General features: G+C 39.2%; 1 protein-coding gene and 1 long non-coding RNA gene across 31 annotated transcripts in view; both read right to left on the reverse strand.

The window, feature by feature from the left end:
- The window catches only part of KMT2C (lysine methyltransferase 2C), a 269,708-nt gene that overhangs the window by 220,708 nt on the left and 21,950 nt on the right, over positions 1–27,050 (reverse strand). The window lies entirely within an intron of this gene.
- On the reverse strand, positions 24,728–26,311 carry LOC139082953 (uncharacterized). The gene is made up of 2 exons (XR_011539352.1): positions 26,027–26,311; positions 24,728–25,947 (listed from the first exon to the last, which is right to left on the reverse strand). It is a non-coding gene; the product is annotated as an uncharacterized lncRNA (long non-coding RNA).

Genomic DNA, 27,050 nt, shown 5'->3' on the forward strand with positions numbered 1-27,050 from the left:
TAACCAAACCCTGAACTGATGCACGAACTTCAACTGAGCTTCCCCATACGAAATCAGTTTACCTGTGCAACCTTCTTTGAGTTAGGAGAGTGAAGGCTTCCTGTGTGAATTGGAAAAAGTAAATAAGTTAGTTTGACTCTCATGAATTTGCCAACATTTGACTATTTTATCCTTAAAAAAAGGCAATTTCAGGTGGCGGCCCAGCAGCATAGTGGTTGACTTGACATGCTCCACTTTGGCAGCCCAGGTTTCGCCAGTTCAGATCCCAGGCGTGGACCAACACACCGCTTATCAAGCCATGCTATGGCAGGCATCCCACATATAAAGTAGAGGAAGATGGGTACAGATGTTAGCTCAGGTCGATCTTCCTCAAAACAGAAAAAGAAAGAAAAAAGGCAATTTCATATGGATCAACATAACCCAGTCTCTCTGATTCTAGTAATTATTTGAAAAAAGAAACAAAATTTTACATGCTTCCATTCTCCTCCATCCTGCTCCCCTCTCTCCAAAAACCACAGTTAACCTAGGATTGGGAGTTTTAAACTTTAAGGTTTTATTATAAGTCAATAGGAAAAGCCATCAGCCTGGTTATTAGAATTGAGTGCCATCACTCAAAACTAAGTTTCACTGAAAAGAAGTAATAAACCTTGATGTGACTTTTAATCCAAAAGAGAGGATGGGGCCAGCCCAGTGGTGTGGTGATTAAGTGCACGCACTCTGCTTCGGCAGCCCAGGGTTTGCCAGTTCAGATCCCAAGTGCAGACCTACACACTGCCCATCAAGCCACACTGTGGAGGCATCCCACATACAAAATAGAAGACTGGTACAGATGTTAGCTCAGGGACAATCTTCCTCAAGCAAAAAAGGGGAGGATTGGCAGCAGATGTTAGCTCAGGGTCAATCTTCCTCACCAAAACAGAAAGAAAACAAAAGAAAGGTAAACTCATAGGAAATGACAAAGATGAGAGAGGAAACCTAAGCCAAAATATAACAGGGAGGACTACTGCTGACTTATCTAACTAAATCTAATAGAAGTTCACATCTTAAAATGAGCGATTTCTACTTTCATTATTAGATTTTAATAGGAACTAATGATCTTCCATACCTGATCGAGTTAATACACACCATACACTAAAAGTGATGAATAAGTATTAGAGGCAAAGAAAAATACTGACTGAGAAAACAAACCATCCAAGCCATAATACTGAGCAACCACTAAAAAGGATGAGGGAGTTGTATGGATCCAGGGAGACGTTCAGAAAATATCAAAGTGAAAAACACAAGCTGCAGATCAATGTACAGAATGTTTACATTTTTTGTTTTAAAAACAGTATATATTCAAACATGTGCATTTATTTCTTGCACATGGACAAAAAAAATCAGCAAAGAGACACCAGACTAATAACCTGACCACCTGAGAGAAGAAGGAGGCAGGACCAGAGAGAGAAAAAGGGGAAAAGTCTAGAATTGCGCTGGGCAATACAACAGCCTCTAGCTACATGTGGCTATTTAAATTTAACTTAATTAAAATTAATTACTATTGAAATTTCAGTTCTTCAGTTCCACCAGCTCCATTCCAGTGACCACAGCATTGAAAGGCAAAGATACAGAACATTCCCACCAGTACACAAAGTTCTTTGGACAGCAGAGGTCTGAAACATAGCGGAGAGGCCTGGACGAGGCCTGAGACAAATTCTGAAAAAACGCAGGGTAACGACGAAAATCTACCCCTCCACCGTCCCTGAAAACTGAAAACATAACAAAAAGCAGAAATTACATACAAAAAAACTCAGGAAAAGAGAAGGGTTGCGTCTTCAGGTGATACGTGTATGGGCTGGGTTAAATTTATTTTTTCTACTACATTTAGAATTAAAAGTATTATTATTTAACAAACCAATCTGGTTTTGGGGGGAGAGGGGAATCCAAGAGCAAGCATTTTACAACCATCTACTTAAAAGCATGCAATGACATTTCTCATCAGAAAAGATAATCCTCAATGATCCTTCCTTGGTACCAATGCTATTCTTGTCCTTAAAAAAATAATAAAACTAAGGAAGTTTTAATTTATAATTCAGATTGATGATTCTAGGCAAGATTTCATCCGAATGGTATACAATTTTTTAAATTACTAAAACCTTGTAATCAGAGAGACCTAAGTCCTGAATAGCTTAAAACAACTCTAATTGGTCTGCTTTAACAATTGCATTAGTAAAACTTTCTATATAACTTCAGCTGATGCATGAAATTTCACTTCAGAAATTCATTTCTAAAACTACCATATTGGGTTGAATAGTGTCCCCAACTTAATATCCATCTGGAACCTGAGAAATATGACCTCATTTGGAAATAAGGTCCTTGCAGATATAACCAAGTTAAGATAAGGTCATGCTGGAGTAGGATAAGCCCTAAATCCAGTATGACTGCTGTCTTTCTAAGAAGAAGGAAATTTGGACACAGAGACACAGATAGACAGGGCGAAGGCCATGTGACAATGGAGACAGTGACTGGAGTGATGCACTTGTAAGCCAAGGAACACCGAGGACTGCCAGCAACCACGAGAAGCCAGGAGAGAGGATGGAACAGATTCTCCATCAGAGCCTCCAGAAGGACCCAGCCTTCCCAATACCTTGATTTTGGATTTTTAGCCTCCAGAATTGGGAAACAATAAACTTCCTTTTGTTTTCAGCCACCCAGTTTCTGGTACTCTGTCACAGTAGCCCTAGGAAACTAAGACAACTACCCTCTTCCCCGGGGTAACAAGCTGACTCAGAGTGCTGGATTCCTTTCCCCATCACCAGAAAAGTGTCTCAGTACTATGTACCAAACTCATTAGTTCAGCATTTCAGATTCATTAATTCAGCCCTTCCTATGTAAGTGCAATTGAAGATGAAAGAAGAAACCAGTTTCTGATACCAGAATATCTTTGTCCCTTGGAATATCTTCCAATTCACACTCTAGAGATTATTCAGGAAATCATTTAGCAGAGGAGGAAAAAACAAATAGGGCCGGCCCTGTGGCCGAGTGGTTAAGGTCACACACTTCATTTTGGGGGCCCGGGGTTTCACTGGTTCAGATCCTGGGCATGGACATGGCACCGCTCATCAGTCCACACTGAGGTGGCTCCCACGTAGCAACCACAAGCACTCACAACTACAATATATAACTATGTACCTGGGGGCTTTGGGGAGAAGAAGAAGAAAGAAAACACAAGATTGGCAATAGATGCTAGCTCAGGTGCCAATCTTTAAAAAAAATAAATGAAAAATAAAGAATAAAAACTCTCCAAAATATTCACAGTAGCACCGTTTTTAAATCAAAGGACTGCAATATGGAGGATTCCATCCTTATAGGTGCTTACATACTCACCAACAGCACAGCATGCATTCTGGATCCCAAGTCAACCCCTTATCCAAAATGCCCTCCCTTTTTTGTTTATCTTCAATGTTTCCCCAACACCACCATTCCTGCACCGTCCTCTCCCATAAATCTATAAATAAGCCACAGCCTTATCTACCACTAAACGTCCATAATTCCTGTACCCTGCTTCCTTCCTCTCTAGACACCACATGCTTCATGTTCAGAGCAAAGCTCCTTCAGAAAGTCTAATCAGTCATTTATGTCTGTACTTTCTCTTCTATCTAACGCACCACCGAATCTTCTGCAGTCTGATTAACAAACCCACTATTTCACTGATATCAGAAAGCCTGTCACATCTACCACTCTATAAGTTGTCTTTACTCCCCCCACACTTACCTCTAGAATTGACACTGCACGTTAGACACCTTCCCACTAGAAATCTCTATCTCCCGGCTTCTCTGGCTGTTCTTCTCAGCCTCCTTTATAGTGTTTCCTTCTGACCACGTGTGAAAACACTAAGGCTCCCTGCAATAAAGTTCCCAATGTCTCTCTTCACTAGACACATTCTCCTGCCCTCAACTTCCTCCTTCACACTGACTCTCGGCTCTCCAGTCCACACCCACTATCCAAATATCCAAACACCCGGTGACCATCTTGCCCTGAATGTGATACAGGCACTTTAACTTCAACTGATCCAAAACTGAGTCGGTCATCATCCGGCTTCTACCCAAACTTGTTCCACCTGCCTAGAAACTTCAATCATCTCAGTTTTCTCCTCTTCCTCAATAACTCCTATTAATCCTACTTCTAAAACCTCTCTTCAATCTGTTTCCTCTTCATTATGCCTCAAATTGTCTCATTTCAGGCACTCTTTCCTCTCTCACCTGCCAACACCCAACAACTTCCAATCTCCCTCCGTTTATCCTTCATCCTAATGCCAGAGAGAGATTTTGAAAAGGCAAATACAATGCCATTCCCCTCCCTTCATTCCTCACTGGTTACATGCTCCAAGCCTCAGAGACAGAAATACAAACTTCTTAATATAGCATAAAAGACCCTTCACGATGCAACTTATGCTAACCAGTTTAGCCTCCTCTGTTGTCACTCCTCTACACGTTATACTTGATTCCTATTTAATCTTTGATCATCTCCTTCAAAATTCTTTGCCTTTACATGTGCTATTCCCTCTGCCTAAAATACCTTTTGGACAGTCCTCACAAGCTTCTGTTTTAAGTGTTACCACTTCCAGAAACGCTTCACGCAAGCCTCAGTGGACAACGAGCTCCTCCTTTTCAGTACTCAGAAGTGTGTACATATCTCCACCCTTGCCCCTTCGCCCAGCTTTAGGATTTATGGGCAGGGATCTCATCTACTTATTCTGCACACTTCTAATGCCTAGCAGAGTACGTGACACAGTGGTAGGTGCTCAATAAGTACTGAATGAACAAATCAAATTCACAGATTGACACACACAAAAAGTTTTACTGCCACCAAAAACTTAAGACAGATGAAACTAATCAACTTTATACTGAAGAGGCTTTAATATATTGCTATTTACATACACATACTATACACACACACATGCCCATAAATACATCATCATGTCTGGTTCCATATAAGAAGTTCATTTCCCCAACCTGGCACAACCCTAGAGTAATTCTTTGCTGCTATGTATATGGATCAGGTTGAGTTCAAAGAAACTAACTTAATTACCCCTAAGCATATAAATTCATATGCCTACAGATGTAGAGACAGGAAGTTTCTCTGAAAATAAAAAAAATAAAAGTTATTAGTGGTTGTAATGGTAGAGCAGTGTCATGGACTTAACTGTGTTCCCTCAAAATTCCTATGTTGAAGCCTTAACAGCCAGCACTTCAGAATGTGACTGTACTCGGAGACAGGGCCCTTCAAGAGGTGAAGAAGTTAAAATTGGGTTGTTAGAGAGGGCCCTAATCCAGTATGACTGGTGTCCTTATAACAGGAGGTGAGGACACAGACAACACAGAGGGATGGCTAGGTAAGGACGGAGTAAGAAGGCAGCCATCTGCAAGCTAAGGAGAAAGGACTCAGATGATACTAAATCTGCCAACGCCTTCATCTTGGACTTTTAACATCTAGAATTGTGAAAAAATAAGTTTCTGTCATTTAAGCCCCCCAGTCTGTGGTATTCTGCTATGATGCCCAAGCTGACTAATACAGGGGACTTTTAGTTTATAGTATTTAAACGTCCTAATCGTGTACATGGAATTACTCTTAAACCAGCTTAAACATGAACAGTGGGATTATGGACATTTTCATTTTATACTTCACGTTGGTCTGTATTTAAAAACCTAAAATGAAATGCTATTACATTAACTGATACAGTTGAATATGCTAGACATAAAAGTTTACCATAATCTGGCCACAAAAAATACACTGATCTTACCACTTATCATTTGAAACAAAATAACAGACTATGATAAAATATTTTTAATTTTTACCAGCTCCACAAAGGAACTGGCAGAGATAGAAACCAGAGAAGAATTCTGTTGTTAAACACTTCTCTGGAGATTAGAGAACAGTTACAAACTACTGAACCTTCTCATATTGGGGTAAAAAGTCATTATAGCAACTAGGTACCACATATCAGACCCTGTGAGTTAAGCATCTTATATACGTTATCATTTAATTCTCATAACAACCCAGCATAGCAGAGACTGATTCCCCCATTTCCAAACAAGGAATCTCATGGTCAAAGAGATTAAGTAACTGGCCAAGGTCCTAGTCAGGAAGGAGAAGTGCTGAGACTGAAACACAGGTCCCTATGTCTTAAAATCCCATGCTGCTTGATGCTAAGAGCTCTTGAATGCTTAGCAAACATTTATTAAACATCTGCTATATGCATGTTGCTGGATGTATGCAATAGAGTCATAACCCAAGAAACAGTTACTATTCTCAAGGACTTGGAATCTCCTCAAAGATTCTGTTGCATGTATGTTTCTCCTATCTCCAGAACTAGATTTTAGAGCTCCTCAAAAGAGCTGTACCATACAGGATAAAACATAGAGCTTTCAGTGAAAAACCTGGAAAAAACCTGGCTGTTTTATTTACATAAAATTACAAGTTAGATTTCTCATTAATAAAAGGATTGTAGGGGGCCGGCCCAGTAGCTTAGTGGTTAAATTCACGAGGTCCCCTTCAGCAGCCCACAGTTCACAGGTTCAGATCCCAGGCATAGACACATACACACCATTCATCAAGTCATGCTGTGGCAGCATCCCACATACAAAAACAGAGGAAGATTGGCAACAGATATTAGCTCAGGGCCAACCTTCCTCAATCAATCAATCAATCAAAGGGTTGTGGATTAGGCAATACATGGAAAATTGCCAGGAACAGCGCCTAGCACACAGTGGATACTAAATGAATGTTGATGAAATACGCATATCCATTTACAACCTTCAGAGAGTTAGGCAGACCCAGAAAACGAACTTTTTATTTCATCAATGCTCTGATTCCTCCAATGGCCTCTTCAGAATTCAAAGATCCCACTCACCACTCACTCTATCCCATTCTTCTACACTACATACTATTTAACCCTCAAAGCAGAAAAATGAACGTTGTGAAGCTTCTTTATAACATGGTCTTTTACAGTACCGGTCTCCAAAGTGGACTGCACACAAGACACAAATGTCCTAATCATAGGCCTGAAAATACTAGAATTTAAGATTAACAATAATAAGGAATACGAAATTTAGCTCTCCTAAAATCTGGCAATACATACTAACTGCAAGGCTTGATTGTGATACATGTATACAATTTATTTCAAAAAGAAAAATTAAAAGGATACAAATGGGGGCCAGCCTTGTGGCACAGTGGTTACAGTTCGGCGTGTTCCACTTTGGTGGCCCAGGTTCATGGGTTCAGATCCCAGGTGCAGACCTACTCCACTCATCCATCAGCCATACCATGGAGGCATCCCACATCAAAAAAGTGGAGGAAGACTGGCACAAATGTTAGCTCAGGGATAACCTTCCTCAAGCAAATAAAGGAGGAAGATTAGCAACAGATGTTAGCTCAGGGTGAATCTTCTTCACCAAAAAGAAAAAAAACATATAAATGCTGAGGCCTTGCATTTCAAATTCTTACTAATGGGGCCATAATTCAAATATAAGTTTGGAGACAGCTGCTGTAGAGCTACAATTATATCATTAGTTATGGTTAAGTTCCACATGGCAACGACATACAATGCATCGTATTTTTATTAACACTGAACCACTCTACAAATAGGCCTAGCAATTTTCCACTTCTGCACCACCTATCCTTAAGCTGTTCCTTCTGTCTGGGCATCCGCTAACACATAACTCCTATCTTTCTCAGCAAATATCCATTCATCTCACCTTGTCATCTTTTCAGATCCACAAACTGACAGGTGGTTACTAACCACTCTATAAATCTAAGGCTATGAGTTTATAAGTCAAACTATAATACAAGCCTAATATAAGGAAAATTTAGGTATCTTTCTCTTGCTCTAAGACATAAGTTCATCAAGAATAAAACAATCCTGGGCCGGCCCCATGACCTAGTGGTTAAGTTCGGCAAGTTCTGCTTTGGCAGCCCAGGTTCACTTCCCAGGTGCAGACCTACAGCAATCGTCAGCGGCCATGCTATGGCAGCAACGAACATACAAAATAGAAGAGGACTGGCACAGATGTTAGCTCAGAGCAGAATTTTCCTCAAGCAAAAAGAGGAAGATCAGCAAGAGATGTTAGCAAAAAAATAAAGAAAGAAGGAAAAAAGAATAAAACAGGAGTGACATCAGCATTATGATGGAGTGAGCTTTTCCCTTAGTGTTTCCCTGCTAAGACACAACAAAAAGGACACTCATAAACCAACAGAGCACATTCATACAACACAGTAGACATGTGAGAGACCCAAGCAGCCATCTGTCTGAAGGTGGATATACTGGAACCCCTGGGAGGCAGTGAAAGGAGGTAAGGGGATCTCTTCTCCCTCCCCGAATGGTAGCAATCTAGGGCACAGGACTATGCATGAGAATAGATGAGAGAAAGGACAGCCCTCCACAGGAAAGCCTTCACTCTTGGAGTTGCTTCCCAACCTGTGGAAATGCTCCACACCGAGGAAGCTAAGCAATCGTGGCAGCATCTTCACCAAGCCAAGCAGCCCAGGAGGGCAGACAGCGAGTGGAGAGCAGGAGAGGACCCAGGATCACGCACGTGAAAGAAAGTGCCCTGCTCTCCCCCAGCACACCAGCTCAGCGGGTCAGCTAGAGCAAGGGATCCCTGCCAGAGCACATGCACGCACACATGTGTAAAGCATCAGTAGCCAGAGGGAAAACGCAAACATGTCCTGTCAGCACAGCTTCCAAAGGACAAGTACAGCTGCCAGGGATCACAGCAGGCTCAGAAGACACAGCTCCTGCCACTCCCCGCTTGGTGGCAGGTGAAATCTGCGACCATATACTACCACTATGCAATGGCACAAATCAACCCCATGAAAAAGCAGGCAGAGCTATATTAACACTCCAGACCAGAAGGAAAATGACAAGTACCCAGAAATCAATCCTAAAGTCACAGAAATTTACAATCTAAATGACAGAATTTAAAATAGCTATCATAAAAAAATTCAACGAGTTACAAGAAAACTCAGAAAGACAGTCCAATGAAATCAGGAATAAAATTAATGAACAAAGGGAATTCTTCATCAAAGAGATTGAAACTATAAAAAAAATCAGAAACGTTTGAGGTGAAAGACACAATGAATGAAATAAAGAAAAATCTGGAGCAGATACTATGGGGGACAGAATTAGCACTTTAGAGGACAGAAACAGAGAAATGCTTCAGATGGAGGAGGAGAGAGAACTAAGACTAAAAAGAAATGAGAAAATTCTCTGAGAAATATCTGACTCAATTAGGAAATGCAACATAAGGATTATAGGTATTACAGAAGGAGAAGAGAGGGAGAAAGGAGCAGAGAGCTTGTTCAAAGAAATAATAGGCTGAGAACTGCCCAAACCTGGGGAAAGAGCTGGAATTACAAGGAAATGAAGCTAATAGAACTCCTAATTACACCAATGTAAAAAGGCTCTTCTCCAAGGCATATATTAGTAAATTTGGCAAACATCAATGACAAAGAAAAAATATTAAGAACAGCAAGGCAGAAGAAAATAACCTACAAAAAGGAATCCCTAGCAGGCCTTCAACAGATTTCTCAGCAGAAACCTTACAGGCTAGGAGAGAGTGGAATGATTTATTTAAAATTCTGAAAGACAAAAACTTGCAGCCAAGAACACTCTATCCAGCAAAAATATCCTTCAGATATGATAGAGAAATAAAAACTTTTCCAGATAAACAAAAGCTGAGGGAGTTCATCACCACAAGACATCCCCTATAAGACATGATCAAGAAGGCCTTCAAATCTGAAAAAAAAAAAAAAAAAAAAAAAGACAGAAAGCTTTTACAAAAGCCTTGAGCAAGGAGACAGACAAAATAGAAAATTGCAGCTCTCCAACAGAACACCTTAGCAAACAATTATAATATTAAAGAAAAAGGGAGGGAAAACATCAAAAATAACCATAATCACCTTCATTTTAACCACAAAATCACAGCACAAAACAGAATAAGTTGACAATAACTTAGACGAGGAAGAGGAAAGGGATGGAACCTGGTTAGACCAAGGAAATAAAAGGCTATCACAAAACAGACAATCTCATCTATGAGATCTTTTATACAAACCTCACAGTAACCACTAACAAAAAATCAGAACAGAGACACAGGGGCTGGCCTGGTGGTGCAGCGGTTAAGTGCACACGTTCCATTTCGGTGACCCGGGGTTTGCTGGTTCGGATCCCGGGTGTGGACATGGCACCGCTTGGCAAGCCATGCTGTGGTAGGCGTCCCACATATAAAGTAGAGGAAGATGGTCATGGATGTTAGCTCAGGGCCAGTCTTCCTCAGCAAAAAGAGGAAGATTGGCAGCAGATGTTAGCTCAGGGCTAATTTAAAAAAAAAAAAAAAAAGAGAGAGAGAGACACAAATGATACACAAACAGAAAACTGAGAAAACCATCACAGAGAACCACCAAATTGAGTTGGCAGTCAGAAATACACAGGACAAGAAATGAGAAATACAGAACAACTGGAAAATAAGTGAGAAAATGGCAGTATTAAGCTCTCATATATCATAATCACTTTAAATGTAAATGGATTGAATTCTCCAATCAAAAGACACAAAGTCGCTGGATGGATTGAAAAAGAAGACCTAACAATATACTGCCTCCAGGAAACACATCTGAGCTCCAAAGACAAACACAGGCTCAGAATGAAGGGATGGAAGATGCTAACTCCAAGTTGATGGCAAACAAAAGAAAGCAGGTGTTCTCACATTTACATCAGACAAAGGAAACTTTAAGATACAAAAGGCAGTGAGAGACAAAAAGAGGCAGTATATAATGATAAAAGGGACACTCTACCAAGAGGACACAACACTTATAAATATATATGCACCTAATACAAGAGCACCAGATTACATAAAGCAACTATTACCAGATCTAAAAGGAGAAATTAACAAGAACACAATAAAAGTAGGGGACCTCAACACCCCACTTACATCAATGGATAGATCATCCCGACAGAAAGTCAACAAGGAAATAGTGGAATTAAATGAAAAACCAGACCAGATGGACTTAATAGACATATATAGAACACTCCATTCAAAACCAGCAGAATACACATTCTTCTCAGGTGCACATGTTGGAACACTCTCAAAGATATACCATATGTTGGGAAACAAGGCAAGTCTCAATAAATTTAAGAAGACTGAAATCATATCAAGCATCTTTTCTGACCATAATGCTATGACACTAAAATCAACTACAAGAAAAAAGCAGGGAAAGTAACAAATACGTTGAGACTAAACAACATGCTACTGAACAACCTACGGATCACTGAAGAAATTAAAGAAGAAATCAAAAAATATCTGGAGACAAATGAAAATGAAAATATACCATACCAACTCATATGGGATGCAGCAAAAGTGGTCCTAAGAGGGACATTCATAGCAAGACAGGCCCACCTGAACAAACAAGAAAAATCTCAAATAAGCAATCTTAAATTATACCTACCAGAACTAGAAAAAAGAACAACAAACAAAGCCCAAAGTCAGGAGAAGTAGGAAAATAACAAAAATAAGAGCAGAAATAAATGGAGACCAAAAACACAGTAGAAAGGATCAATGAACCTAAGAGCTGGTTCTCTCAGAAGATAAACAAAATTGACAAACCCTTAGCCAGATTCACTAACAAAAAAGGGAGAAGGCTCAAATAAATAAAATTAGAAATGGAAGAAAAGAAATTACAACATACACAACAGAAATACACAGGATTATAAGAGAATGCTATGAAAAATTATGTCAACAATTAGACAATCTAGAAGAAATGTATAAATTCTTAGACTCATACAACGTCCCAAAACTGAATTAAGAGGAAACAGAGAATCTGAATAGACCAATCACAAGCAAATAGATTGAAAGAGTAATCAGAAGCCTCCACAAAAAAAAAGTCCAGAACCAGATGGCTTCTCTCGAGAATTCTACCAAACATTCAAAGATTTAATACCTATCCTTCTCAAACTATTTCAAAAGATTGAGGATGACGGAACACTTCCTAACACATTCTATGAGGCCAACATCACCCTGATCCCAAAGCCAAACAAGGACAACACAAAGAAGGAAAATTACAGGCCAATATTGCTGATGAACATAGATGCAAAAGTCCTCAACAAAATACTGGCAAACTGAACACAGCAACACACTGAAAGGATCATACACCATGGTCCAAGAGGGATTTATACCACGGACACAGGGAGGGTTCAACATCCTCAAATCAATCAATGTGATACACCACATTAACAAAATGAGGAATAGAAACCAGATGATCATCTCAAGAGGCACAAAGAAAGCACTTGACAAGATCCAATATCCATTTATGATAAAAACTCTCAATAAAATGAGTATAGAAGGAAAGTACCTCAACATAATAAAGGCCATATATCATAAACCAATAACCAATATCATCCACTGGAAATCTATCAGAAATAATCAATAACCACAGCAAAGTTGCAGGGTACAAAATCGACTTATAAAAATCAGTTGCATTTCCATACTCTAATAATGAACGAACAGAAAGAGAACTTAAGAATACAATTCCGTTTACAATAGCAACAAAACAAACAAAATATATAAGAATAAATTTAACCAACGAGGTGAAAGACCAATACACTGAAAACCATAAGACATTATTGACAGAAATCAATGACGACATAAAGAGATGGAAAGACATTCCATGCACATGGACTGGAAGAATAAGCATAGTAAAATGCCCACGCTACCTAAAGCAATCTACAGATTCAATGCAATCTCATCCCAAATCCCATGACATTCTTCACAGAAACAGAACAAAGAATGCTAAAATTCACATGAGGTAATAATAGACCCTGAATAGCTAAAGCAATCCTGAGAAAAAAGAACAAAGTTGGATGCATCACAATCCCTGACTTCAAAATATACGCTACAAAGCTACAGTCATCAAAACAGCATGGTACTGGTACAAAACAAACACACAGATCAATGGAACATAACTGAAAGCCCAGAAATAAAACCACACATCTATGGACAGCTAATCTTCATCAAAGGAGCTAAGAACACACAATGGAGAAAGCCATGTCTCGTCAGGCAAGGGAAACAAAAGCAAAAATAAACAAATGGGACTTCATCAGACTAACAACCTTCTGCAAGGCAAAGGAAACCATGAACAAAACGAAAAGACAACCCAACAACTGGGAGAAAATATTTGCAAATCATATATCCGACAAGGGATTAATCTCCAAAATATATAAGGAACTCATGCAACTCAACAACAAAAAAACAAACAACCAGATCAAAAGATGGGCAGAGGATACGAACAGACATTTTTCCAAAGAAGATATACAGACGGCCAACAGGCACATGAAAAGATGTTCAGCAGCACTGTTAGGGAAATGCAAATCAAAACTACAACAAGATATCACCTTACACCTGTTAGAATGGCTATAATCACCAAGACAAAAAACAACAAATGTTGGAGAGGATGTGGAGAAAAGGGAACCCTTATACACTGCTGGTGGGAATGCAAACTGGTGCAGCAACTATGGAAAACTGTGTAGAGATTTCACAAAAAATTAAAAATAGAAATACCATATGACCCAGCCATCCCATTATTGGGTATATATCCAAAGAACTTGAAATCAACAATTCAGAAAGACTTATGCACTGCTACATTCACCGCAGCACTATTCACAATAGCCAAGATGTGGAAGTAACACAAGCGCCCATGGACTGATGAATCGATAAAGATGAAGTGGTATATACATACAACGAAATACTACTCAGCCTCAAAAAAAAAAGACAAAATCATGCCATTTGCAACAACAAGGATGGAACTTGAGGGTATTATGTTAAGCAACATAAGCCAGACAGAAAAAGACAAACACTGTATGAGTTCACTCATATGTGGAAGATAAACAAACACATGGACAAAGAAAAATGATTAGTGGTTACCAGAGGGGAAAGGGGGTTGGAGGGTGGGCATATGGGGTAAAGGAGCACATATATATGGCGACTGATAAACAATAATGTACAACTGAAATTTCACAGTTATAAACTATTATGACCTCAATAAAATTTTAAAAAGAATAAAACAATCTTATTTATCATTACACTCCTCTCTGTACCTCCTGGAGAAACATTCCTCTTGGCAAATTTTGGTCAGAAGGAATACAGTGCATATAACACATACTAAACTGATTTTCTCCTAAATCTACACTTCAACCTTCCCAAAAAAAGTATTCCGCACAGAAAGCACATCAGTGAATGTGTATTTATTTTGAACCCTATAACTCTAGATAGCCAACAACTACTTTAACAGCATTCTAACTCTATTCGCATCATGGTACAGAAACTAAACCAGGACTTCCTTGGAGAATTCCCTGTTTTTAAGTACAGAACTTGGAACTTAGAAATTATTCTAATATCCTACCAAAAGTAGATTAAAGTGAACACTTTGAAAAAAGAGAACTGAATATATTTTATTTGCCTCCAGTGAATTCTCTCTCTTGCGTAAGCCTTGATAAGCTACCATGCAAAAACTGCAAATGTCTATCACCTGTCTTTGCCTCTGCACTCCTATCTGTTTTCAACACAACTGAGACCTGGAAAGGCCTCAGAGCACGTGTGTAACTGTGGAAATGATCCAAACTCATAAACTCACAATTTCTTCTTTAACAATGAAGTGAGTAGTTAGAGGAGGAAAAAATACAACTTTTTAAACACACCTTCCATAATATCTCACAGCTACTTCACAATGACCCTACCTCCCCACTTGTAGCTCATCTAGTTATTTATCAGCAACTAACCCTCAGTCAATGATAAAAATGAAAGGCTATGGAACTGTTCATCATTTCCCCATAAGTGTCTTAAATGCACTGTGCTTAGCATTCTCCATGCATTATCTGGTTGAAAGCTCAGGCTTTAACTAACTTGCCTGAAGTCACATGAAAACCATCAAATTGTACAACTCCAGGAAGCAGCATCTGAATTGCATTTTAGGTGAAGGCCATCCCCAGCACAACATGAACGGAGCTATGCAATGAAGTGGTCTGGATCCCACAGCTAAGCCGTGGAGCTGAAGCTCAAAAGCTCTGCTATGTCTGAAGAGAAACAACACACTCAAAATCTTAAAGCTACACTGACTCCCATCTCGAAATTGAAGGATGAACAACTGGTCGTACAATATAACAAAAATCTCTTATTATATAATAACTCAGTTATCAACCTGAAGGAAGGAAGGGAGAGAATAAAGGAAGGAAAGTCAATAGATAACGACTACTGAAAAGAGAAGCAGGAAAAAATTGTGAATAGAAAGTCTTACAGAAGAATTGGCCTCAGGTGAAAACGCACATCTTCAGCGCTAGGAGGCAGTAACCAAAGAGAGATCTAAGGGGTACAGAGGAATCAGGATGCTTTGGTTTTTCCCACCCACCCCAGTGCTGCCCATATAAGACCACAATGATAGTTTTATAAAGAATGACCAGCCAGCATTCAGGTTAAAATGACACTTGCACTCAGAGTAGGAAAAACCATAAATTATGCATCGTACTCTGCCTTCACCTGCCCCCTACTTGTAACTTTGAAAGGATTCGCTTATTTCAAAACTAGAAAACTGATCTGAGAGTAAAAAACTTCATTAAAATATATGGCTTGAAAATATTTAGAATCTATTATAACAAGAGCTTATTTTTCTAACATACAAAGAGTATTTACAAACCACTTGGGGGGAAAAATATAAGAGGTTGACCAACCTAACAGAAAAGTGGTTGGTCAATGACATATAGTAGTCACTATTCTTTACTCAACCAACAGCCACTCTCCTTCACAACTTGTTCTTGCTGTCAGAGGCCACCTCCCATTATAAAGCCTGAAAAAAACAGATTTTTGCTTTCCTGGCACCACTTGTACCTACAACATAAGTGCATGGTCAACCACAGCCAATAGGATCTGAGGAAAAATCCACTGAGGGCCTCCAGGAAAGGTGTTTTGTTCCAAATAAAAGAGATGTACATGAACAAATATACTTTGTCTTTACTAGCTGTGGCCAGACAGACTACTGGATATGTGAACTATGACTCCTCTCTTTTTCTCACATCCCACATCCAACTCAACAAATCCTTTTAGTTCTGCCTTCAAACATATGCAGAAACACTTCTCTGACTCCTATCTTTTTCCAAATCATCTCTCACCTGGCTGCGTGCGATATTCTACTAACTAGCACGCCTGCTTCAGCCTTTATCCCCTTCATTCTAGACGCAATACAGCAGCCAGCATGATGAGCCTTTTAGAGTCTCAGTCACAAGGTCAGTCCTCTGCTCAAAAGCCCCCAAAGGTATCTCATCCGACACGGAATAAAAGCCAACAAGATCTCACGATGGTCACAGGCCCTGCATGCTCTGACTCCCTGCTACTCTGTCCCGCCATCACTCAGCTTGGGCCACACTGGCTCTCCTTTGGTTCTCTGAACGTGCTGCACACTCCTGCCTCAGGGCCTGTGCACTCACTATCCCCTCTGTCTGCAACGCTCCTCCCCTTCCCATCTGCCCTTGCACTCTTACCACCTAAGACTCTACTCAGGGGCTGGTCCGGTGCCACAGTGGTTAAGTTCAAGCACTCAGCAGTTCAGAACCACGCACCACTTACAAAGCCATGCCGTGGCACGTGTCCCACATATAAAATAGAGGAAGACGGGCACGGATGTTAGCTCTGAGCCAATCTTCCTCCAAAAAACTAAAAATAAAAATAAAGATATTTTTTAAAAAAAGACGCTGGTCAAATGCCACCTTACTGAGGCCTTCCAACACCCCATTTAAAATAACCAACTCAGCCCTGGCCATCCTCTTTGCTGCTCTGTTTTTCTCCATAACACTTAACATCTTCTGACACACTATACATTTTACCTACTTGTTTCTCTCTCCCTCGCCCCCACCAAAACGTAAGCTCCCTGAGGGCAATAAACGTGGTCTGTTTTGCTCAGTGCTGTTATTTCCCATACTTACAGAATATTGCCTGGTACACTGTAGGTGCTGAATAATTATTTAAGTGATTAACCTAGCAACCATCACCAACAAGCTGACGATAACAGTGCAGGAAAAGGGAAAGCATCTGGGACCCTGATGATTTCACTGAGCTACTGAATTACATCTGGACTTCTGGTCATGAGAGGCCAAATTTTACTCATTGTTTTAGCCATTTTAAATTAAGATTTTTGTTATTTAAAGCCAAAAAGTACCCGGATACAGGACACAGGTAGGCAGTTTGCAAAAAAAAGAAACACTAGTGGCAAATATACTCAATTTAATTCAATCATAAGACATGCAAATTAAAACAGCGTCAAAATAATGTCACCCAGCAAAAACATAAAAGCTTAATATATGTATATCCCATTCAACATGACTCATTAACACACTAGTGGTATTTAGTATTTTTTAATATACATAAACATATATAACTCAAAAGAGCTTGATATTATTCCACTGCCTGTATGTTTTCCCCACACTTTGAGCACTAGCCAGGACTGTCCACTCTTGGCCAATAATGTAAAAACAACAGTTTACTCTGATGAAGTACTTCCTCTGCACCTGGCCACGTGCTATCCACTGTTACACGCATTATTTACTGCCCACAACAACCCCACAAAAAAGGTACCATTGTTCTCCCATTTCAAAGTTGATGAAGCTGAGCTACAAAAAACGATCAATGAGCAGCCCCTAATCAAGTAGGTACTAAGTTACGAGGCTAGATTTGAACCGAGGCAGTTTTGACCACCAGAACCCAACATCCTGCAAACACTACTGGCCAAGAAGCAGAGCATTCTACCAAACTGAATGTGTTCTTTACTCCTCCAGGGCCTTTTTATCTGCCATTTATTTTGTGTTTGGATTCTGACAAAAGGTATTCAAGCGACACTGCCAAACTTATCAGAAAGAAACATTTCTTTCTGATATGAAATGAAAAGACAAAGATTGGTAGAAGTCCTCTGTCTCAGTTTTCTCAACTGAAAAAACTGGAAATACTAACATTTACTTTTTAGATTGTTGTGAGGATTAAATAAATTAATACAGTACATGTGCAGCACCTAGGATAGAACCCAGCATACACTAAACAATCAACAGTTTGTATTTTCATCGTTATCGTCATAATTATGATGAAGGACTTCATAAATGTCACAGAAGCTAGAAGGACTGACCAATAGCTGTATGACTAGTAGCTGGAAGAAACTACAGCCACAGACGTGTCGTGACTTCAGGGATACAGAAAAGGAGAAGCTCTGATTTTCATTCTGGGAACAGCGTGCTTAAATGACTCAGGAAAGAACAAGTTCCAGTAGAACTTTCGTTCCCATTTTCAGAAAGGTATGCCCTGTCCCCATCTTCTTCCCCCAGCATCCACTGGTGGTGAGGGTGCCAGGAGAAAAGACATGCTCTGCTACGGGAGTCTAAGTAAATACCTCATTTTTAGAGAAGGGCAATTGGTCAGCATCTCTCAAAACTTAAAATATATGTACTCTTTGATAACAGAACGCTACAGCTAGAAATTGATCTTCTAGAACATGCCCCCTCGTATAACTACACAAACACATGGATGTTTGCTACAAAGATAATAATAAAATTGGAAATCAACTAAATGACCATCAATAAGGTAGTTAAATAATTTAGGGTACCTCCAATCTAGTTTAAAACCTGTTTCTCCACCAGGTTCTCTAATCTAATAAGTAAATGACACTACTGGTCCACCCAAGCTACTGAAAGCCAAAAATCTAGAAGACAACTTTAATTCTTTTTCTCATATGCCTCTCATCAAATCTTTTAGCAGATCTTATCAGAGTAGCTTTCAAAACACATGAAACCTAACCTCCTTTCGGTTACAAGCCTACTCTGAGCTGTATCTGCCAAGATGACTTCAACAGGCTTATTGGTCCCCGGGGTTAAAATCCTCCAATTGCTCCCACTGCACTGAGAATAAAACCCTACTCCTCACCATAGCATGCAGGACACTATACAATCAGGCCCCTGCTCACCTTTCAGACATCAAGTCCTAAGCTCTCCTCATTGTCCAGTAAGCGCAGCCTTCTATTTTGGGAGGCAGGGAGTGTCCCTTGAGCATGACATGCTCATTCTTGTTTTGGAGGCTTCACAATGAACCATGTTCTACCTAACTTTTCTCATACCTTCCTCTTCATCATTCAGGTCTATTTCAATGTCATCACTTCAGAGAGACCTTCCTGACTACCCTACCTCATGCACTGTTTTCTCTCAGAATCATTAGCAGATACTCTCTACACCATTACCATAGTTTATTTTCTTTATAGCATTTCTCACTATCTGAAATTAATTGCAAGGAATACATTTATTTTATATCTCTCACCATTGAAATATTGGTCCAGTGAAGGCAAGGTCTTGGTCTCTCTTGTTCGCACTGAATCCTCAAAATCTAGAACACTCCTTGGCATAAGCAAGCACTCGATTTCTATCAGCTGGATAAATGCAGTTTTTGAAAAGAATGAGAGTGATGTGTATATGCTAAAACAGAAGAATGCTCAAGACAGACTGTTAAAGTGGCAAAAGCAAATCACGAAACAATAGACACAAAAAAATCCCATCTGTGATAAGCACATTATATACAAAAAGTATATGCACAGAAAAGTCAACAAGGATACAAAATAAAGAGTTAACTAATTCTCCCTGAAACATGTGGCTGAAGAAGAGGGAGAAGAAGGCCTTTTACTTTTTAAGTTACGCTCTGCTGAGTTCTTTGAATATTTTTGCCAGCATGTATTACATTCATAACTTTCTTGTGAAACTTTCCCAATCTGCCACCTGCTATAAAAAGCCAAACACACACAGTGGGTACTCTCTTTTCTAAACACCTAGGACACCTCATACACAACTTAAAGTTCCTACTATATTTCCACAACCTAACACGTTCCGAAACACTGGATAACTGAATACCTGAATATTTATCAGATTTTGGTGTAGTCCAGTTTCAAGTTCAAAGAGCAGATCAAACATACACATTTATCTCCCTTCAATAAAAGGTTATTTAAATAGTAGTAAAAAGAACTCTTAAGAAAAAGGAAAATTATTTAAAAAGTAAAATAAAATGGAGAGACCTCTTCTAAAGAAAAGAACTCACAGGCTGGGGAGACAGAACTAGTGAACCTAGTGTGTGTGCTGGCAATTTGGGGTAAAACGATGGACTCCTACATGTCAGAATACAAGCGAATATTACCAGCATCACCCTAAGTCATTAATTCCCACCAAAGGCTCCCTGTGAGTCCTTCTACTAATTCTGAAATCTGAGTGGTACCAAGGATCAGCAGATGTTTGATAAAAAGCATACAATATAAATGAAATCAAGATCAACAACAAAATACCCTAGAGCAAACAGACTGGGGGAGGGTGATGACTTTAAAGAAAACTTTCATTAACATTTTCAGAAAGATTTAAGAAGATTATGAATCCACAAAATGAGAAAAGGATTTGGGGGGAGAGAAGAATTCGTGAAAATTTAAAATATGACTGCCAAAGTAAAATTACAGAGTCTAAGGATAAAGTAGAGGAAACGTCCAGAAGAATAGATGGAAAAGACAAAAGGATGGTCGGTGGGAGGTGGGGGGCGGGGGGAGGGCGCCCTTAATTCAAGAAGTCCAATAACCAACTAAAAGAAGTTATAGAGAGACTAAAGAGATAATTAAAGCAATAATAAGAGGGTTTCCAAGAACTAAAAGACATGAGTCTTTAATAGTAATGGAAAAGCTACACATCTAGACATCTTTGAGAAATGTCCATTTAAAATGGATAAAAAGAAGACTCTAAAGAGCTTCTCTGGGGGAAGACAAAACACATCACCCACAAAGGAGCCAGAATCACACTGCATCAGACTTTTCCTCAACAACAATGGACACTAGAAGACAGTGGAGCAACGCCTTCAGAGCTCTGAGGGGAACTAATTTTCAACTTATTTGGCTTGAATAAAATAATACCAGTCAACTATAAGGGCTAGTGAAGACTTTTTCAGATATGCTAGGATTCAAAAATCTATCTCCCTCATACTCTTTCCTAGAACTTTATATAAAGATGTACTGCATTAAAACGAGGAAGCAACTCAAGAAAAAATACAGATCCAGTACAGTAGACCCAAGTGCAAAATCAGTGAAGCAAAGTCCAGCACCCAGAGCAATAGGCAACCAGCCTAGATAACATCCAGTTCAAACCGGACAAGGACCAAAAGAAGCCCTTCCTCGGGGGGAGAAAGTATCCATATGTAGAAAATAACAGTGACAAAAACAAACTGCATGGAAAGCTGATAACATGGAAGAAAGAATAGTGATAAATAAGGCAAGAAAAAAGGCAATTACAGACCCAAAAGCCAAGAAACAATACAGGAAATCTAATCATATTCTCCTTGTCTCTGCAGTGAGCAATATTTATATCATCGCAATAATGTACAAACTATTCATTGATTTTCAGCTACTAAAACCAAGTCATAGGGGCTGGCCCAGGGGCACAGTGGTTAAGTTCACACGTTCGGCTTCAGCGGCCTGGGGTTTGCCAGTTTGGATCCCGGGTGCAGCCATGGCACTGCTTGGCAAAACCCATGCTGTGGAATGGAATGGAAGGAAGATGGGCATGGATGTTTGCTCAGGGCCAGTCTTCCTCAGCAAAAAGAGAAGAATTGGCAGCAGTTAGATCAGGGCTAATCTTCCTCAGAAAAAAATAAACCAAGTCATAGGCAAAGTATAAAGGAATACACTACTGAGTATAAATGTTCTCAACCTTGACAAGGCCAAAATAGAAATGACAGACATAAGGACATAAAGGGAAAAGGAGAAGTGAAAAGAAAAGTAGAAGTACTAATATCCTCAATTTTACTACTTGGGAAATCAAGATTGGCCATCACCCATATCATCATGAAGAAAAGGTCTATTGTATCACATAAATTGAAAAGACAGAGAAACTAAAAGTGATATATCTATTGGGGAAGTAAACATAAGGGAGCCAAATCCTCATTTATCAGAGCAGAAATCAATCTAAAATTGATAAATCATAAAACAAGCTTATAACTTAGTCACAATATTACCACACAAAGAACAACTTAAAAGTTTCCTTTGGGGGGCCGGCCCGGTGGCGCAGCAGTTAAGTGCGCACGTTCCACTTTGGCAGCCCGGGGGGTTGCCAGTTTGGATCCCAGGTGTGGACATGGCACCACTTGGTAAACCATGCTGTGGTAGGCAACCCACATATAAAGTAGAGGAAGATGGGCACGGATGTTAGCTCAGGGCCAGGCTTCTTCAGGAAAAAGAGGAGGATTGGCAGCAGATGTTAGCTCAGGGATAATCTTCCTCAAAAAAAAAAGTTTCCTTTGGAAAGTCGCACTAAAGAGTGAGGAAGGGTTATTGATCTTTATTGTAAGCATTCTGGGCTACCTGACTTCTTTCTATGTAGTGACTATGTACATATATTACTTTGTAAAAATTTTTTTTTTAAAGACTTTATTTTTCCTTTTTCTCCCCAAAGCCCCCTGGTACATAGTTGTGTATTTTTAGTTGTGGGTCCTTCTAGCTGTGGCATGCAGGACGCTGCCTCAGCATGGCTTGATGAAAGCTACCACATCCACACCCAGGATCCAAACCGGGGAAACCCTGGGCCACCCAAGCAGAGCGTGCGAACTTAACCACTCGGCCACAAGGCCAGCCCCACTTTGTAAAATTTTTAAATGGACTTAAGGAAAAAACCTCCAAGAATATTGACCTCATGAAAAACAATGCATAATACATCCTGCCTAAATGTTTCCCCATAATATAATGGATAAAACGTCCTCTTTTTTCTAACATTCCTAAATACCAGGTAATTTCTGAGGCTTTTCAACCATCTTTAGAGGTAGTTACAGACAACTAAATAAGTCAAGTTACAGGATGTATATATCACTATCATCAAAATTATTGGATCATCACTCCACACATTAAAGCAAAATATAACTACAAATTTAATTCACAGTACTTCAACCAAGACAAAACACCCATATTCATCCATGGTTTCTCAATTTTAATGTTTATATTAACATACGGAAATGTATCTTTAACACCATTTTTTTAGACTGCTTTAGGTTTTATCGGTGTAAGTGGTATACACAGCAGCATTTCGAATACAACACACCTAAATTTACTTCAGTTTTCATTCCATCTTTTCCTTTGTACTTTTCATAAGACACTTTTAGGTAATATAAAGTTTATTTCATTATTTCTTAATCTGTTAGAACCTGAAAGGGGAAAGCTCTTTCTTAAAGTTTATATATAACACAAGATGCGAAAAGGAACAAGTTATCATTTATTACTATTCAAAACAGACAATTTAGTTAAAACAAAGAATGTTTATGCAAAACTACAGAGTAATAGGTTCGCAGCAGGACCAAAGGCAAAAATAAAACCAAATTCTAGGAGAAACATAATCCAATTTTAACCTATGATGGAAGATTCAAGTGAGATACCAAAACTGCTTATAGGAAAATCTTACGCCGTTAGTTTTCCCAGATAAAAAGGAGTATTTGTTTTTGTTTTCTGTTGTTAGAGGCAGTGGCTTTTTTTTTTTTTGTAGGGAGAAGGCAGCTGCCAGGAAATGCTACAGCATTATGGTTTACAGTGTTAACCATTTTAACAAGATTCTACTCAACAAACAGAGCTTTTTTTTTAATAAAACATTTAAAAACAAACTACATTGGCGCTGGCCCCGTGGCCGAGTGGTTAAGTTCACGCGCTCCGCTGCAGGCGGCCCAGTGTTTCGTTAGTTCGAATCCTGGGCGCGGACATGGCACTGCTCATCAGACCACGCTGAGGCAGCGTCCCACATGCCACAACTAGAAGAACCCACAGCGAAGAATACACAACTACGTACCGGGGGGGGCTTTGGGGAGAAAAAGGAAAAAATAAAAACTTAAAAAAAAAAACTACATTGTGAGGAAGCTCCCATATGATGACAACATTTTATTTTTTTTAACATTATGGAGTGTCATCAATATCAGTCAAACAACATGAGTTAATGCAACTGTTCGTAGGAAGAACAGTCTCAGTTCCCCATTAAGAGCCAAGTGTCTGTGATGGCCACAAGAGAATGCATCAGACAGCACACTTCAGTCAAGTCAGACTCACTTTTCCATTATTCATGAAATATAACAAAAAGCCAGGAAACATTAAAAAATAATTTACCAAACTCCTCTCAAACCAAAATATAGAAAGCTACTGCATAATTTAACACTTAAGAGAAATTACACTTTTGTTCTCATTAAAATGCAGCAAAGAAAAAATGGTTCGGTGTTCTTTAATAAGGTATTAGGTAGTTTAGAAAGGACACAACTCTATCACATTAGTCTTTTATTTATTTTACATTTTAAATAGGTCTAAAAGTTAAAAACACGCACAAAAAAACTATACAACTAGAACAATAATGACATTTTTTTTTTTGAGGAAAATTAGCCCTGAGCTAACTACTGCCAATCCTCTTCTTTTTGCTGAGAAAGACCAGCCCTGACCCAACATCTCTGCCCATCATCCTCTACTTTACACATGGGAGGCCCACCACAGCATGGGTTTTGCCAAGCAGTGCCATGTCCGCACCCCGGGTCCAAACCAGCGAACCCCGGGTCGCCGAGAAGCAGAATGTGCAAACTTAACTGCTGTGCCACCCGGCCGGCCCCTAGAACAATAATGATTTTATGACAAATATGACACTGAACACTGGAAGCAGTAATTGTTTATTCTGAAATACAAACTATCAAACAGTTAAAATTCTAATTTATCTTGTTACAATACATTGTTTCCAAATAAATAGTCTCTACAGCAAATAAAACATATGCTTCAGCATTATTTAACTTTACTTTTAGAAAAGTGGCCACACAGGATTTTGCACCTTGGTTAAAAAAAAAAAAAGGAAAACATACTTCTACTTATAGATTAAGCACTGCTGCTTCAATATATAATAAAAATTATTCTAGAAGAGATAACTATCATACTTAACATATACTACAAGGTTTCATAAAAAAACTACGTGACTAATACCACGAGGTTAAATATACTAAATATTATATATAACAAATAACATAACTGTAAATATTGTATCTAAATATTAAATACAATAGGTAACAGTCTGAGTTTAACTGTGAACATAAAGAGGTTAACTATACCCTATACAATCATAGTTTCACTTAACAAAAAGAGGCCATGTACTTAATTTATCAAACTGTTTTTCTCTCAACCTGAAACAAGTTCTCTAAAACACATTAGCTACATAATAGTTTTGAGTTTTTTAAATTTCTTCTGATCTAATTAAATTCTAGCAGATTACCAGAAGAGACATGTTTAAATACTGGTTAAGGGACCAAAGATTTTACTTCTCATTTTTTTCATTTCTAATTATAACTGAAATTAAGCACACATGAAGAACTACGTTGAAAATTCTCAAACCTGTGATACTTGAGTCAAAGTGTTTTTTCAGAGAGTTTTCACATTATATATTTCAAAATGTGTTAAATTCATATTACCATTTAAATATTTTATAGAAGTATATATTAAGTACAGAATTGGAACCAAAATGCTGAATTATTCTAGAATTAGCTAATGTAACACTTAAGAAATTAAGTGAAAAATCTTGAGAACTAGAGGGAGAGGGGTTAAAGATACTGCTTTATTCTCATTACTCTTCTATCAACCAACTTCCAAATCCAGAATATAAAACTTTTATGATCATTTTGTTCTTTTCTTATTTCCAAACCTAGATTTGATTCCATGATAAAAATACACATCTCAATATCTAGTGTCATCACATTTAATGCTTTAATACAGTTAAATACATAATAGAGAAATACAATACTTCGGTTAGTCTTGTCTTTGTTTATTTTTAACAGTAACAATCCAAGCCAAGTCACCCTCCGGAACCAGATGCAAAAACATGATCCTCTGAAAAGAAACGAACACTTTTTAGCCTTAGGGCATTCGAGGTTCTGGCTCTTTTTATTGTCACTTTACATTTTTGTACCTAAACCGTCTTATAAAAGCTGCTACCCCCGCTCGATCAGCCATCTGACCCTGCCAGATCCAATGCCACCGGATAAGAGCGCTTTCCGCTTCCCCCTCCACCGCCGGCAGCTCGACTCGGTAGGGCAGGCTCCCGGCTCCCGGCTCCCGGCTCCCGAGCTCCCGCCCAGGTGCTGCCAACCCGCTCCCACCGCAGCGCCCAGACCAGACAGAACCAACCAGCGCGGAGCTTCCATCTCCTACGCTTTGAGAACCTCCCGCCACACACACCCACCACCAAACACACACACACAGACACACACCGCGGAGCCTACAAGAAAGAGGAGGGGGAAGGTAGGAGGAGGAAAAAGCACGACCAGAGAAGTAGACCAGAGAAAGTAGATCCGTGTGTAGCAGGCGCCTCAAAAAGGTGGGATGGATTTCTCCAAAGCCCAGATCCGGAACCTCGCCGCAGAGCGCCGACAGAGAAAGCCCCCGAGGTTAACTCTTTGCTAACCGTTTACAGGAACTTCCCCCTCTAAGGCTTAATTTCAAATAAACCAAAGGACATTTTATTATTTTATGTCATTCCATGAAATTTTGTTGGGAGCCGAGAATCTAAAACAAAGGGAAACACATTTTGCATCATTCTGCATCACAACGTTAAAACCTTATGTTGGATATTCCTATCGGTAAACCTCCAAATCCCTCCTAATCTAATATCTCTGAAGTGAGGAGGTCAAAACTGAAATATTAACCACCTAAAATGGTCTTCAGTGCTTACCAAAAATGTCCTACTCAGGTCTCTCTCTCCCAAACCAGGGCTTTTCCATTTAACAAAAGGAATTTTTCATGAAACAAGACTACTTAAGATGCTAGAACTATTTTTGCCAAAGTTTTCTTCCTCCTTTTATTTATAGATGTTTATCACAGGTTTTTATTTAAATGTAAGTTTTTTTAACCACCTTTCCCAAACCTCAAAACACGCATCTGTAATTACGGACAATTACCCTGCGGCTCAATAAACAAAGAATTCTACTTTTCCT

This window comes from Equus przewalskii, chromosome 4, assembly GCF_037783145.1.
Source record: "Equus przewalskii isolate Varuska chromosome 4, EquPr2, whole genome shotgun sequence".
Taxonomy (NCBI): domain Eukaryota; kingdom Metazoa; phylum Chordata; class Mammalia; order Perissodactyla; family Equidae; genus Equus; species Equus przewalskii.